This window comes from Protopterus annectens, chromosome 7.part1, assembly GCF_019279795.1.
Source record: "Protopterus annectens isolate FY-2018-M chromosome 7.part1, PAN1.0, whole genome shotgun sequence".
Classification (NCBI taxonomy): Eukaryota; Metazoa; Chordata; order Ceratodontiformes; family Protopteridae; genus Protopterus; species Protopterus annectens.
Window position 1 is genome coordinate 117,623,709 of NC_056740.1, and position 15,104 is coordinate 117,638,812.

The window sequence follows — 15,104 nt, forward strand, 5'->3', positions numbered from 1 at the left end:
AATTTGTTTTTGATAACTTCATCTGTAATCCATGGAGACATGGACAGAACTCCGAGTCTGCCTCCCATGTGGCCTATCATGTTTATCAGTCTCAGCAGTGGTGAGAAAATCGAATTAAAATGATCCCAAAAATTATTGACGTGAAAAGAGAAGAGAGAAACATTTCTCTTTCGAAAAGTGAAAAACTGAAGTTGACGATTCCTGAGCTGATAATTAACACAGCACTTACACATATGTATGTATATATATATATATATATATATATATATATATATATATATATATATATATATATATGTATATATATACCTATATATCTATACATATATATACATATTTCTAATCATACGGCCGTATACATTTGTGAAGAAATTTCTAAGTTTTACTAAAAATCAGAATACTTTCCAAAGGATACACTCTATTCTGTTTTTTTTTTTTTGAAAGCCAACAATTTACCACTCACTTGTTTCAGCACTCAGCTGAGTTTGAATTACAGTACACTTTCACACATTCTGGATTATTAACAAAGACAAACTTCGAAGCAGTTAAATTTCCAGCTTGAGAACGAGGAAAACACAGTTGAAAATTCTTGAAATAAGTGCTAAAATCAGCCAGATCAAAAGAAAAAAAAAATAAAAGTTTGGGACAGACAGTTTCAAACTCACATACTTCCTACTTAAAGGTAGAAGCTCTACCACTAGACCAAAGAAGAACTCAAGCAGTTCTTTATTTTCTGCCTTTTGAAGCAATGATGTGAAATGTGTCATGCATGCCGTGTATATATGTTCTCCCCCATTGTTTTATTTATTTATTTATTTATTCCTACCTGTAGCATGAACTGCAATTTCTTTTCTTTATTTAACTATTCTTTCACATTGACAAATTAAGGTGACGCATCAACAGCAAAGAGTGCATTTCTCAGACACTGCAGCAGTTATTACCTATATGTCATTTTTTAAGAATTCGTATAAGGTGTGGATAGCAATAGCATACTGTCAGGGTCATTCAGTGGACACTACAAGACAAAAAAGCTCGAGAATGAACAGGTGTTTGCACTGCAAGTAACCTGGACTACTGCACTCAAAACACTTTAAATTACAACACAGAAAGAACGAGACAGAACAAACAGGTATGCACCTAAAGAAAGCTTAAATGTGTCAGGATGGCCGAGTGGTCTAAGGCGCCAGACTCAAGGATTCAATTCCTTCCAACATGGGGATTCTGGTCTCCAAATGGAGGCGTGGGTTCAAATCCCACTTCTGACAGACATGTTTTGCTCACTGCCTGAGACTGTGAAATGAGTCAACGTGTAGTGTGGAAGTAAGGAGGTCAAATGCCCTCAAGGGGCTAGCAACAGCCTCTGACTGAAAGTTAATGATGCAGATCTCGAGGGAGGAACTCCGACGCTATTTTGATTTTGTTAGCCACATAAACCCCTTTGAGGTAATCTCATTTCAATGACAACCAAGAAGCTTTCTGGACAGCGATGACACCCACAGAATCAAACCCTGGATTCTGGGATTCCCTGGATTCTGGCTTAAGAGTCCGTTCAGTTGATAGGATTACTCCTGAGGACAAAACTGCTAGTCTTCCATGTTGAACTCTTTGCTGTCCTGATAGATACACATTCGAGTAGGCAAATTCCTGAAATCTATTATAGAAACAGTTGGTCCATTAGGAGCTTTGATCTTAGTTCATGTCAGTCTGGCTTAAACAAAGGATTAGGCTATGGAATTAAATAGGGGAATGAACGTCTCTTATTACCAAGCTGCATTCCGAGAATTTCTGAATCGAAGATATGGACACTAGGCATGCAAATGCTGTGAACCAATATACAGAGATTACAAGAGCTCTGCTAGGTCTGCAACAACAAAAAAAGAGATTTCAAAGATCAGCTTCATAGTAAGTGCATAGAAAAGGTGGGGAGGGGGTGGACTGACACCTTACAAAAAGGACAGGTTCCAATACACACTTTGGTATGGAAATGGGAGACCAGAAATCACAATTTCAGGAAATCAATACAAGGACTGACAAAATTTGCCTGCAAAAATAGCATTGACCTGGTCAATACATTCAACTGCAAAGGTCAGCAGTCCATGGTGAAAAGTTTTATTTATTTATTTATATACTGTTCTATCTATCTATCTATCTATCTATCTATCTATCTATCTATCTATCTATCTATCTATCTATCTATCTATCTATCTATCTATCATCCCCACCGCCTGGGACCAAAAACACCTTACTCTCCTTCTGACTCTTTCCTTCCCCACTCCAACTGTTCTTAGTCTCCCTGTAAATTATTGGTTTGTGGTGGGCAAATGCTGTTTTCTGTACTGTCTACAGCTTTCCGGTTACTGTTTCTTTATTCACATTTGTCTACAGGGAAAGTCTGACATGATAACTTCATCTGTAATCCATGGAGACATGGACAGAACTCCGAGTCTGCCTCCCATGTGGCCTATCATGTTTATCAGTCTCAGCAGTGGTGAGAAAATCGAATTAAAATGATCCCAAAAATTATTGACGTGAAAAGAGAAGAGAGAAACATTTCTCTTTCGAAAAGTGAAAAACTGAAGTTGACGATTCCTGAGCTGATAATTAACACAGCACTTACACATATGTATGTATATATATATATATATATATATATATATATATATATATATATATATATATATATATATATATATATATACATATATATACATATTTCTAATCATACGGCCGTATACATTTGTGAAGAAATTTCTAAGTTTTACTAAAAATCAGAATACTTTCCAAAGGATACACTCTATTCTGTTTTTTTTTTTTTTTGAAAGCCAACAATTTACCACTCACTTGTTTCAGCACTCAGCTGAGTTTGAATTACAGTACACTTTCACACATTCTGGATTATTAACAAAGACAAACTTCGAAGCAGTTAAATTTCCAGCTTGAGAACGAGGAAAACACAGTTGAAAATTCTTGAAATAAGTGCTAAAATCAGCCAGATCAAAAGAAAAAATAAAAGTTTGGGACAGACAGTTTCAAACTCACATACTTCCTACTTAAAGGTAGAAGCTCTACCACTAGACCAAAGAAGAACTCAAGCAGTTCTTTATTTTCTGCCTTTTGAAGCAATGATGTGAAATGTGTCATGCATGCCGTGTATATATGTTCTCCCCCATTGTTTTATTTATTTATTTATTTATTCCTACTCGTAGCATGAACTGCAATTTCTTTTCTTTATTTAACTATTCTTTCACATTGACAAATTAAGGTGACGCATCAACAGCAAAGAGTGCATTTCTCAGACACTGCAGCAGTTATTACCTATATGTCATTTTTTAAGAATTCGTATAAGGTGTGGATAGCAATAGCATACTGTCAGGGTCATTCAGTGGACACTACAAGACAAAAAGCTCGAGAATGAACAGGTGTTTGCACTGCAAGTAACCTGGACTACTGCACTCAAAACACTTTAAATTACAACACAGAAAGAACGAGACAGAACAAACAGGTATGCACCTAAAGAAAGCTTAAATGTGTCAGGATGGCCGAGTGGTCTAAGGCGCCAGACTCAAGGATTCAATTCCTTCCAACATGGGGATTCTGGTCTCCAAATGGAGGCGTGGGTTCAAATCCCACTTCTGACAGACATGTTTTGCTCACTGCCTGAGACTGTGAAATGAGTCAACGTGTAGTGTGGAAGTAAGGAGGTCAAATGCCCTCAAGGGGCTAGCAACAGCCTCTGACTGAAAGTTAATGATGCAGATCTCGAGGGAGGAACTCCGACGCTATTTTGATTTTGTTAGCCACATAAACCCCTTTGAGGTAATCTCATTTCAATGACAACCAAGAAGCTTTCTGGACAGCGATGACACCCACAGAATCAAACCCTGGATTCTGGGATTCCCTGGATTCTGGCTTAAGAGTCCGTTCAGTTGATAGGATTACTCCTGAGGACAAAACTGCTAGTCTTCCATGTTGAACTCTTTGCTGTCCTGATAGATACACATTCGAGTAGGCAAATTCCTGAAATCTATTATAGAAACAGTTGGTCCATTAGGAGCTTTGATCTTAGTTCATGTCAGTCTGGCTTAAACAAAGGATTAGGCTATGGAATTAAATAGGGAATGAACGTCTCTTATTACCAAGCTGCATTCCGAGAATTTCTGAATCGAAGATATGGACACTAGGCATGCAAATGCTGTGAACCAATATACAGAGATTACAAGAGCTCTGCTAGGTCTGCAACAACAAAAAAAGAGATTTCAAAGATCAGCTTCATAGTAAGTGCATAGAAAAGGTGGGGAGGGGGTGGACTGACACCTTACAAAAAGGACAGGTTCCAATACACACTTTGGTATGGAAATGGGAGACCAGAAATCACAATTTCAGGAAATCAATACAAGGACTGACAAAATTTGCCTGCAAAAATAGCATTGACCTGGTCAATACATTCAACTGCAAAGGTCAGCAGTCCATGGTGAAAAGTTTTATTTATTTATTTATATACTGTTCTATCTATCTATCTATCTATCTATCTATCTATCTATCTATCTATCTATCTATCTATCTATCTATCTATCTATCTATCATCCCCACCGCCTGGGACCAAAAACACCTTACTCTCCTTCTGACTCTTTCCTTCCCCACTCCAACTGTTCTTAGTCTCCCTGTAAATTATTGGTTTGTGGTGGGCAAATGCTGTTTTCTGTACTGTCTACAGCTTTCCGGTTACTGTTTCTTTATTCACATTTGTCTACAGGGAAAGTCTGACATGATAACTTCATCTGTAATCCATGGAGACATGGACAGAACTCCGAGTCTGCCTCCCATGTGGCCTATCATGTTTATCAGTCTCAGCAGTGGTGAGAAAATCGAATTAAAATGATCCCAAAAATTATTGACGTGAAAAGAGAAGAGAGAAACATTTCTCTTTCGAAAAGTGAAAAACTGAAGTTGACGATTCCTGAGCTGATAATTAACACAGCACTTACACATATGTATGTATATATATATATATATATATATATATATATATATATATATATATATATATATATATATATATATATATATACATATATATACATATTTCTAATCATACGGCCGTATACATTTGTGAAGAAATTTCTAAGTTTTACTAAAAATCAGAATACTTTCCAAAGGATACACTCTATTCTGTTTTTTTTTTTTTTTGAAAGCCAACAATTTACCACTCACTTGTTTCAGCACTCAGCTGAGTTTGAATTACAGTACACTTTCACACATTCTGGATTATTAACAAAGACAAACTTCGAAGCAGTTAAATTTCCAGCTTGAGAACGAGGAAAACACAGTTGAAAATTCTTGAAATAAGTGCTAAAATCAGCCAGATCAAAAGAAAAAAAAAATAAAAGTTTGGGACAGACAGTTTCAAACTCGCATACTTCCTACTTAAAGGTAGAAGCTCTACCACTAGACCAAAGAAGAACTCAAACAATTCTTTATTTTCTGCCTTTTGAAGCAATGATGTGAAATGTGTCATGCATGCCGTGTATATATGTTCTCCCCCATTGTTTTATTTATTTATTTATTTATTCCTACTCGTAGCATGAACTGCAATTTCTTTTCTTTATTTAACTATTCTTTCACATTGACAAATTAAGGTGACGCATCAACAGCAAAGAGTGCATTTCTCAGACACTGCAGCAGTTATTACCTATATGTCATTTTTTAAGAATTCGTATAAGGTGTGGATAGCAATAGCATACTGTCAGGGTCATTCAGTGGACACTACAAGACAAAAAAAGCTCGAGAATGAACAGGTGTTTGCACTGCAAGTAACCTGGACTACTGCACTCAAAACACTTTAAATTACAACACAGAAAGAACGAGACAGAACAAACAGGTATGCACCTAAAGAAAGCTTAAATGTGTCAGGATGGCCGAGTGGTCTAAGGCGCCAGACTCAAGGATTCAATTCCTTCCAACATGGGGATTCTGGTCTCCAAATGGAGGCGTGGGTTCAAATCCCACTTCTGACAGACATGTTTTGCTCACTGCCTGAGACTGTGAAATGAGTCAACGTGTAGTGTGGAAGTAAGGAGGTCAAATGCCCTCAAGGGGCTAGCAACAGCCTCTGACTGAAAGTTAATGATGCAGATCTCGAGGGAGGAACTCCGACGCTATTTTGATTTTGTTAGCCACATAAACCCCTTTGAGGTAATCTCATTTCAATGACAACCAAGAAGCTTTCTGGACAGCGATGACACCCACAGAATCAAACCCTGGATTCTGGGATTCCCTGGATTCTGGCTTAAGAGTCCGTTCAGTTGATAGGATTACTCCTGAGGACAAAACTGCTAGTCTTCCATGTTGAACTCTTTGCTGTCCTGATAGATACACATTCGAGTAGGCAAATTCCTGAAATCTATTATAGAAACAGTTGGTCCATTAGGAGCTTTGATCTTAGTTCATGTCAGTCTGGCTTAAACAAAGGATTAGGCTATGGAATTAAATAGGGAATGAACGTCTCTTATTACCAAGCTGCATTCCGAGAATTTCTGAATCGAAGATATGGACACTAGGCATGCAAATGCTGTGAACCAATATACAGAGATTACAAGAGCTCTGCTAGGTCTGCAACAACAAAAAAAGAGATTTCAAAGATCAGCTTCATAGTAAGTGCATAGAAAAGGTGGGGAGGGGGTGGACTGACACCTTACAAAAAGGACAGGTTCCAATACACACTTTGGTATGGAAATGGGAGACCAGAAATCACAATTTCAGGAAATCAATACAAGGACTGACAAAATTTGCCTGCAAAAATAGCATTGACCTGGTCAATACATTCAACTGCAAAGGTCAGCAGTCCATGGTGAAAAGTTTTATTTATTTATTTATATACTGTTCTATCTATCTATCTATCTATCTATCTATCTATCTATCTATCTATCTATCTATCTATCTATCTATCTATCTATCATCCCCACCGCCTGGGACCAAAAACACCTTACTCTCCTTCTGACTCTTTCCTTCCCCACTCCAACTGTTCTTAGTCTCCCTGTAAATTATTGGTTTGTGGTGGGCAAATGCTGTTTTCTGTACTGTCTACAGCTTTCCGGTTACTGTTTCTTTATTCACATTTGTCTACAGGGAAAGTCTGACATGATAACTTCATCTGTAATCCATGGAGACATGGACAGAACTCCGAGTCTGCCTCCCATGTGGCCTATCATGTTTATCAGTCTCAGCAGTGGTGAGAAAATCGAATTAAAATGATCCCAAAAATTATTGACGTGAAAAGAGAAGAGAGAAACATTTCTCTTCGAAAAGTGAAAAACTGAAGTTGACGATTCCTGAGCTGATAATTAACACAGCACTTACACATATGTATGTATATATATATATATATATATATATATATATATATATATATATATATATATATATATATATATATATATATATATATATATCTATACATATATATACATATTTCTAATCATACGGCCGTATACATTTGTGAAGAAATTTCTAAGTTTTACTAAAAATCAGAATACTTTCCAAAGGATACACTCTATTCTGTTTTTTTTTTTTTGAAAGCCAACAATTTACCACTCACTTGTTTCAGCACTCAGCTGAGTTTGAATTACAGTACACTTTCACACATTCTGGATTATTAACAAAGACAAACTTCGAAGCAGTTAAATTTCCAGCTTGAGAACGAGGAAAACACAGTTGAAAATTCTTGAAATAAGTGCTAAAATCAGCCAGATCAAAAGAAAAAAAAAAAAGTTTGGGACAGACAGTTTCAAACTCACATACTTCCTACTTAAAGGTAGAAGCTCTACCACTAGACCAAAGAAGAACTCAAGCAGTTCTTTATTTTCTGCCTTTTGAAGCAATGATGTGAAATGTGTCATGCATGCCGTGTATATATGTTCTCCCCCATTGTTTTATTTATTTATTTATTTATTCCTACTCGTAGCATGAACTGCAATTTCTTTTCTTTATTTAACTATTCTTTCACATTGACAAATTAAGGTGACGCATCAACAGCAAAGAGTGCATTTCTCAGACACTGCAGCAGTTATTACCTATATGTCATTTTTTAAGAATTCGTATAAGGTGTGGATAGCAATAGCATACTGTCAGGGTCATTCAGTGGACACTACAAGAAAAAAAGCTCGAGAATGAACAGGTGTTTGCACTGCAAGTAACCTGGACTACTGCACTCAAAACACTTTAAATTACAACACAGAAAGAACGAGACAGAACAAACAGGTATGCACCTAAAGAAAGCTTAAATGTGTCAGGATGGCCGAGTGGTCTAAGGCGCCAGACTCAAGGATTCAATTCCTTCCAACATGGGGATTCTGGTCTCCAAATGGAGGCGTGGGTTCAAATCCCACTTCTGACAGACATGTTTTGCTCACTGCCTGAGACTGTGAAATGAGTCAACGTGTAGTGTGGAAGTAAGGAGGTCAAATGCCCTCAAGGGGCTAGCAACAGCCTCTGACTGAAAGTTAATGATGCAGATCTCGAGGGAGGAACTCCGACGCTATTTTGATTTTGTTAGCCACATAAACCCCTTTGAGGTAATCTCATTTCAATGACAACCAAGAAGCTTTCTGGACAGCGATGACACCCACAGAATCAAACCCTGGATTCTGGGATTCCCTGGATTCTGGCTTAAGAGTCCGTTCAGTTGATAGGATTACTCCTGAGGACAAAACTGCTAGTCTTCCATGTTGAACTCTTTGCTGTCCTGATAGATACACATTCGAGTAGGCAAATTCCTGAAATCTATTATAGAAACAGTTGGTCCATTAGGAGCTTTGATCTTAGTTCATGTCAGTCTGGCTTAAACAAAGGATTAGGCTATGGAATTAAATAGGGAAATGAACGTCTCTTATTACCAAGCTGCATTCCGAGAATTTCTGAATCGAAGATATGGACACTAGGCATGCAAATGCTGTGAACCAATATACAGAGATTACAAGAGCTCTGCTAGGTCTGCAACAACAAAAAAAGAGATTTCAAAGATCAGCTTCATAGTAAGTGCATAGAAAAGGTGGGGAGGGGTGGACTGACACCTTACAAAAAGGACAGGTTCCAATACACACTTTGGTATGGAAATGGGAGACCAGAAATCACAATTTCAGGAAATCAATACAAGGACTGACAAAATTTGCCTGCAAAAATAGCATTGACCTGGTCAATACATTCAACTGCAAAGGTCAGCAGTCCATGGTGAAAAGTTTTATTTATTTATTTATATACTGTTCTATCTATCTATCTATCTATCTATCTATCTATCTATCTATCTATCTATCTATCTATCTATCTATCTATCTATCATCCCCACCGCCTGGGACCAAAAACACCTTACTCTCCTTCTGACTCTTTCCTTCCCCACTCCAACTGTTCTTAGTCTCCCTGTAAATTATTGGTTTGTGGTGGGCAAATGCTGTTTTCTGTACTGTCTACAGCTTTCCGGTTACTGTTTCTTTATTCACATTTGTCTACAGGGAAAGTCTGACATGATAACTTCATCTGTAATCCATGGAGACATGGACAGAACTCCGAGTCTGCCTCCCATGTGGCCTATCATGTTTATCAGTCTCAGCAGTGGTGAGAAAATCGAATTAAAATGATCCCAAAAATTATTGACGTGAAAAGAGAAGAGAGAAACATTTCTCTTTCGAAAAGTGAAAAACTGAAGTTGACGATTCCTGAGCTGATAATTAACACAGCACTTACACATATGTATGTATATATATATATATATATATATATATATATATATATATATATATATATATATATATATATATATATGTATATATATACCTATATATCTATACATATATATACATATTTCTAATCATACGGCCGTATACATTTGTGAAGAAATTTCTAAGTTTTACTAAAAATCAGAATACTTTCCAAAGGATACACTCTATTCTGTTTTTTTTTTTTTTTGAAAGCCAACAATTTACCACTCACTTGTTTCAGCACTCAGCTGAGTTTGAATTACAGTACACTTTCACACATTCTGGATTATTAACAAAGACAAACTTCGAAGCAGTTAAATTTCCAGCTTGAGAACGAGGAAAACACAGTTGAAAATTCTTGAAATAAGTGCTAAAATCAGCCAGATCAAAAGAAAAAAAAAATAAAAGTTTGGGACAGACAGTTTCAAACTCACATACTTCCTACTTAAAGGTAGAAGCTCTACCACTAGACCAAAGAAGAACTCAAGCAGTTCTTTATTTTCTGCCTTTTGAAGCAATGATGTGAAATGTGTCATGCATGCCGTGTATATATGTTCTCCCCCATTGTTTTATTTATTTATTTATTTATTCCTACTCGTAGCATGAACTGCAATTTCTTTTCTTTATTTAACTATTCTTTCACATTGACAAATTAAGGTGACGCATCAACAGCAAAGAGTGCATTTCTCAGACACTGCAGCAGTTATTACCTATATGTCATTTTTTAAGAATTCGTATAAGGTGTGGATAGCAATAGCATACTGTCAGGGTCATTCAGTGGACACTACAAGACAAAAAAAGCTCGAGAATGAACAGGTGTTTGCACTGCAAGTAACCTGGACTACTGCACTCAAAACACTTTAAATTACAACACAGAAAGAACGAGACAGAACAAACAGGTATGCACCTAAAGAAAGCTTAAATGTGTCAGGATGGCCGAGTGGTCTAAGGCGCCAGACTCAAGGATTCAATTCCTTCCAACATGGGGATTCTGGTCTCCAAATGGAGGCGTGGGTTCAAATCCCACTTCTGACAGACATGTTTTGCTCACTGCCTGAGACTGTGAAATGAGTCAACGTGTAGTGTGGAAGTAAGGAGGTCAAATGCCCTCAAGGGGCTAGCAACAGCCTCTGACTGAAAGTTAATGATGCAGATCTCGAGGGAGGAACTCCGACGCTATTTTGATTTTGTTAGCCACATAAACCCCTTTGAGGTAATCTCATTTCAATGACAACCAAGAAGCTTTCTGGACAGCGATGACACCCACAGAATCAAACCCTGGATTCTGGGATTCCCTGGATTCTGGCTTAAGAGTCCGTTCAGTTGATAGGATTACTCCTGAGGACAAAACTGCTAGTCTTCCATGTTGAACTCTTTGCTGTCCTGATAGATACACATTCGAGTAGGCAAATTCCTGAAATCTATTATAGAAACAGTTGGTCCATTAGGAGCTTTGATCTTAGTTCATGTCAGTCTGGCTTAAACAAAGGATTAGGCTATGGAATTAAATAGGGAATGAACGTCTCTTATTACCAAGCTGCATTCCGAGAATTTCTGAATCGAAGATATGGACACTAGGCATGCAAATGCTGTGAACCAATATACAGAGATTACAAGAGCTCTGCTAGGTCTGCAACAACAAAAAAAGAGATTTCAAAGATCAGCTTCATAGTAAGTGCATAGAAAAGGTGGGGAGGGGGTGGACTGACACCTTACAAAAAGGACAGGTTCCAATACACACTTTGGTATGGAAATGGGAGACCAGAAATCACAATTTCAGGAAATCAATACAAGGACTGACAAAATTTGCCTGCAAAAATAGCATTGACCTGGTCAATACATTCAACTGCAAAGGTCAGCAGTCCATGGTGAAAAGTTTTATTTATTTATTTATATACTGTTCTATCTATCTATCTATCTATCTATCTATCTATCTATCTATCTATCTATCTATCTATCTATCTATCTATCATCCCCACCGCCTGGGACCAAAAACACCTTACTCTCCTTCTGACTCTTTCCTTCCCCACTCCAACTGTTCTTAGTCTCCCTGTAAATTATTGGTTTGTGGTGGGCAAATGCTGTTTTCTGTACTGTCTACAGCTTTCCGGTTACTGTTTCTTTATTCACATTTGTCTACAGGGAAAGTCTGACATGATAACTTCATCTGTAATCCATGGAGACATGGACAGAACTCCGAGTCTGCCTCCCATGTGGCCTATCATGTTTATCAGTCTCAGCAGTGGTGAGAAAATCGAATTAAAATGATCCCAAAAATTATTGACGTGAAAAGAGAAGAGAGAAACATTTCTCTTCGAAAAGTGAAAAACTGAAGTTGACGATTCCTGAGCTGATAATTAACACAGCACTTACACATATGTATATATATATATATATATATATATATATATATATATATATATATATATATATATATATATATATATACCTATATATCTATACATATATATACATATTTCTAATCATACGGCCGTATACATTTGTGAAGAAATTTCTAAGTTTTACTAAAAATCAGAATACTTTCCAAAGGATACACTCTATTCTGTTTTTTTTTTTTTTTGAAAGCCAACAATTTACCACTCACTTGTTTCAGCACTCAGCTGAGTTTGAATTACAGTACACTTTCACACATTCTGGATTATTAACAAAGACAAACTTCGAAGCAGTTAAATTTCCAGCTTGAGAACGAGGAAAACACAGTTGAAAATTCTTGAAATAAGTGCTAAAATCAGCCAGATCAAAAGAAAAAAAAAATAAAAGTTTGGGACAGACAGTTTCAAACTCACATACTTCCTACTTAAAGGTAGAAGCTCTACCACTAGACCAAAGAAGAACTCAAGCAGTTCTTTATTTTCTGCCTTTTGAAGCAATGATGTGAAATGTGTCATGCATGCCGTGTATATATGTTCTCCCCCATTGTTTTATTTATTTATTTATTTATTCCTACTCGTAGCATGAACTGCAATTTCTTTTCTTTATTTAACTATTCTTTCACATTGACAAATTAAGGTGACGCATCAACAGCAAAGAGTGCATTTCTCAGACACTGCAGCAGTTATTACCTATATGTCATTTTTTAAGAATTCATATAAGGTGTGGATAGCAATAGCATACTGTCAGGGTCATTCAGTGGACACTACAAGACAAAAAAGCTCGAGAATGAACAGGTGTTTGCACTGCAAGTAACCTGGACTACTGCACTCAAAACACTTTAAATTACAACACAGAAAGAACGAGACAGAACAAACAGGTATGCACCTAAAGAAAGCTTAAATGTGTCAGGATGGCCGAGTGGTCTAAGGCGCCAGACTCAAGGATTCAATTCCTTCCAACATGGGGATTCTGGTCTCCAAATGGAGGCGTGGGTTCAAATCCCACTTCTGACAGACATGTTTTGCTCACTGCCTGAGACTGTGAAATGAGTCAACGTGTAGTGTGGAAGTAAGGAGGTCAAATGCCCTCAAGGGGCTAGCAACAGCCTCTGACTGAAAGTTAATGATGCAGATCTCGAGGGAGGAACTCCGACGCTATTTTGATTTTGTTAGCCACATAAACCCCTTTGAGGTAATCTCATTTCAATGACAACCAAGAAGCTTTCTGGACAGCGATGACACCCACAGAATCAAACCCTGGATTCTGGGATTCCCTGGATTCTGGCTTAAGAGTCCGTTCAGTTGATAGGATTACTCCTGAGGACAAAACTGCTAGTCTTCCATGTTGAACTCTTTGCTGTCCTGATAGATACACATTCGAGTAGGCAAATTCCTGAAATCTATTATAGAAACAGTTGGTCCATTAGGAGCTTTGATCTTAGTTCATGTCAGTCTGGCTTAAACAAAGGATTAGGCTATGGAATTAAATAGGGGAATGAACGTCTCTTATTACCAAGCTGCATTCCGAGAATTTCTGAATCGAAGATATGGACACTAGGCATGCAAATGCTGTGAACCAATATACAGAGATTACAAGAGCTCTGCTAGGTCTGCAACAACAAAAAAAGAGATTTCAAAGATCAGCTTCATAGTAAGTGCATAGAAAAGGTGGGGAGGGGGTGGACTGACACCTTACAAAAAGGACAGGTTCCAATACACACTTTGGTATGGAAATGGGAGACCAGAAATCACAATTTCAGGAAATCAATACAAGGACTGACAAAATTTGCCTGCAAAAATAGCATTGACCTGGTCAATACATTCAACTGCAAAGGTCAGCAGTCCATGGTGAAAAGTTTTATTTATTTATTTATATACTGTTCTATCTATCTATCTATCTATCTATCTATCTATCTATCTATCTATCTATCTATCTATCTATCTATCTATCTATCTATCTATCATCCCCACCGCCTGGGACCAAAAACACCTTACTCTCCTTCTGACTCTTTCCTTCCCCACTCCAACTGTTCTTAGTCTCCCTGTAAATTATTGGTTTGTGGTGGGCAAATGCTGTTTTCTGTACTGTCTACAGCTTTCCGGTTACTGTTTCTTTATTCACATTTGTCTACAGGGAAAGTCTGACATGATAACTTCATCTGTAATCCATGGAGACATGGACAGAACTCCGAGTCTGCCTCCCATGTGGCCTATCATGTTTATCAGTCTCAGCAGTGGTGAGAAAATCGAATTAAAATGATCCCAAAAATTATTGACGTGAAAAGAGAAGAGAGAAACATTTCTCTTTCGAAAAGTGAAAAACTGAAGTTGACGATTCCTGAGCTGATAATTAACACAGCACTTACACATATGTATGTATATATATATATATATATATATATATATATATATATATATATATATATATATATATATATATATATATATACCTATATATCTATACATATATATACATATTTCTAATCATACGGCCGTATACATTTGTGAAGAAATTTCTAAGTTTTACTAAAAATCAGAATACTTTCCAAAGGATACACTCTATTCTGTTTTTTTTTTTTTGAAAGCCAACAATTTACCACTCACTTGTTTCAGCACTCAGCTGAGTTTGAATTACAGTACACTTTCACACATTCTGGATTATTAACAAAGACAAACTTCGAAGCAGTTAAATTTCCAGCTTGAGAACGAGGAAAACACAGTTGAAAATTCTTGAAATAAGTGCTAAAATCAGCCAGATCAAAAGAAAAAAAAAATAAAAGTTTGGGACAGACAGTTTCAAACTCACATACTTCCTACTTAAAGGTAGAAGCTCTACCACTAGACCAAAGAAGAACTCAAGCAGTTCTTTATTTTCTGCCTTTTGAAGCAATGATGTGAAATGTGTCATGCATGCCGTGTATATATGTTCTCCCCCATTGTTTTATTTATTTATTTATTTATT

At 36.9% G+C, this 15,104-nt stretch overlaps 6 non-coding genes across 6 annotated transcripts; all 6 read left to right on the plus strand.

Moving 5' to 3' along the window:
* Window positions 1-1,156: 1,156 nt before the first annotated feature.
* Window positions 1,157-1,265, plus strand: TRNAL-CAA. Its single transcript has 2 exons — window positions 1,157-1,194; window positions 1,220-1,265. It is a non-coding gene; the product is annotated as a tRNA-Leu (tRNA).
* A 2,264-nt stretch (window positions 1,266-3,529) lies between these two features.
* Window positions 3,530-3,638, plus strand: TRNAL-CAA. The gene is made up of 2 exons: window positions 3,530-3,567; window positions 3,593-3,638. It is a non-coding gene; the product is annotated as a tRNA-Leu (tRNA).
* Window positions 3,639-5,905: 2,267 nt separating this feature from the next.
* On the plus strand, window positions 5,906-6,014 carry TRNAL-CAA. The gene is made up of 2 exons: window positions 5,906-5,943; window positions 5,969-6,014. It is a non-coding gene; the product is annotated as a tRNA-Leu (tRNA).
* Window positions 6,015-8,283: 2,269 nt separating this feature from the next.
* TRNAL-CAA lies at window positions 8,284-8,392 on the plus strand. Its single transcript has 2 exons — window positions 8,284-8,321; window positions 8,347-8,392. It is a non-coding gene; the product is annotated as a tRNA-Leu (tRNA).
* Window positions 8,393-10,675: 2,283 nt separating this feature from the next.
* On the plus strand, window positions 10,676-10,784 carry TRNAL-CAA. The gene is made up of 2 exons: window positions 10,676-10,713; window positions 10,739-10,784. It is a non-coding gene; the product is annotated as a tRNA-Leu (tRNA).
* A 2,263-nt stretch (window positions 10,785-13,047) lies between these two features.
* Window positions 13,048-13,156, plus strand: TRNAL-CAA. The gene is made up of 2 exons: window positions 13,048-13,085; window positions 13,111-13,156. It is a non-coding gene; the product is annotated as a tRNA-Leu (tRNA).
* The last annotated feature ends 1,948 nt before the right edge of the window (window positions 13,157-15,104 follow it).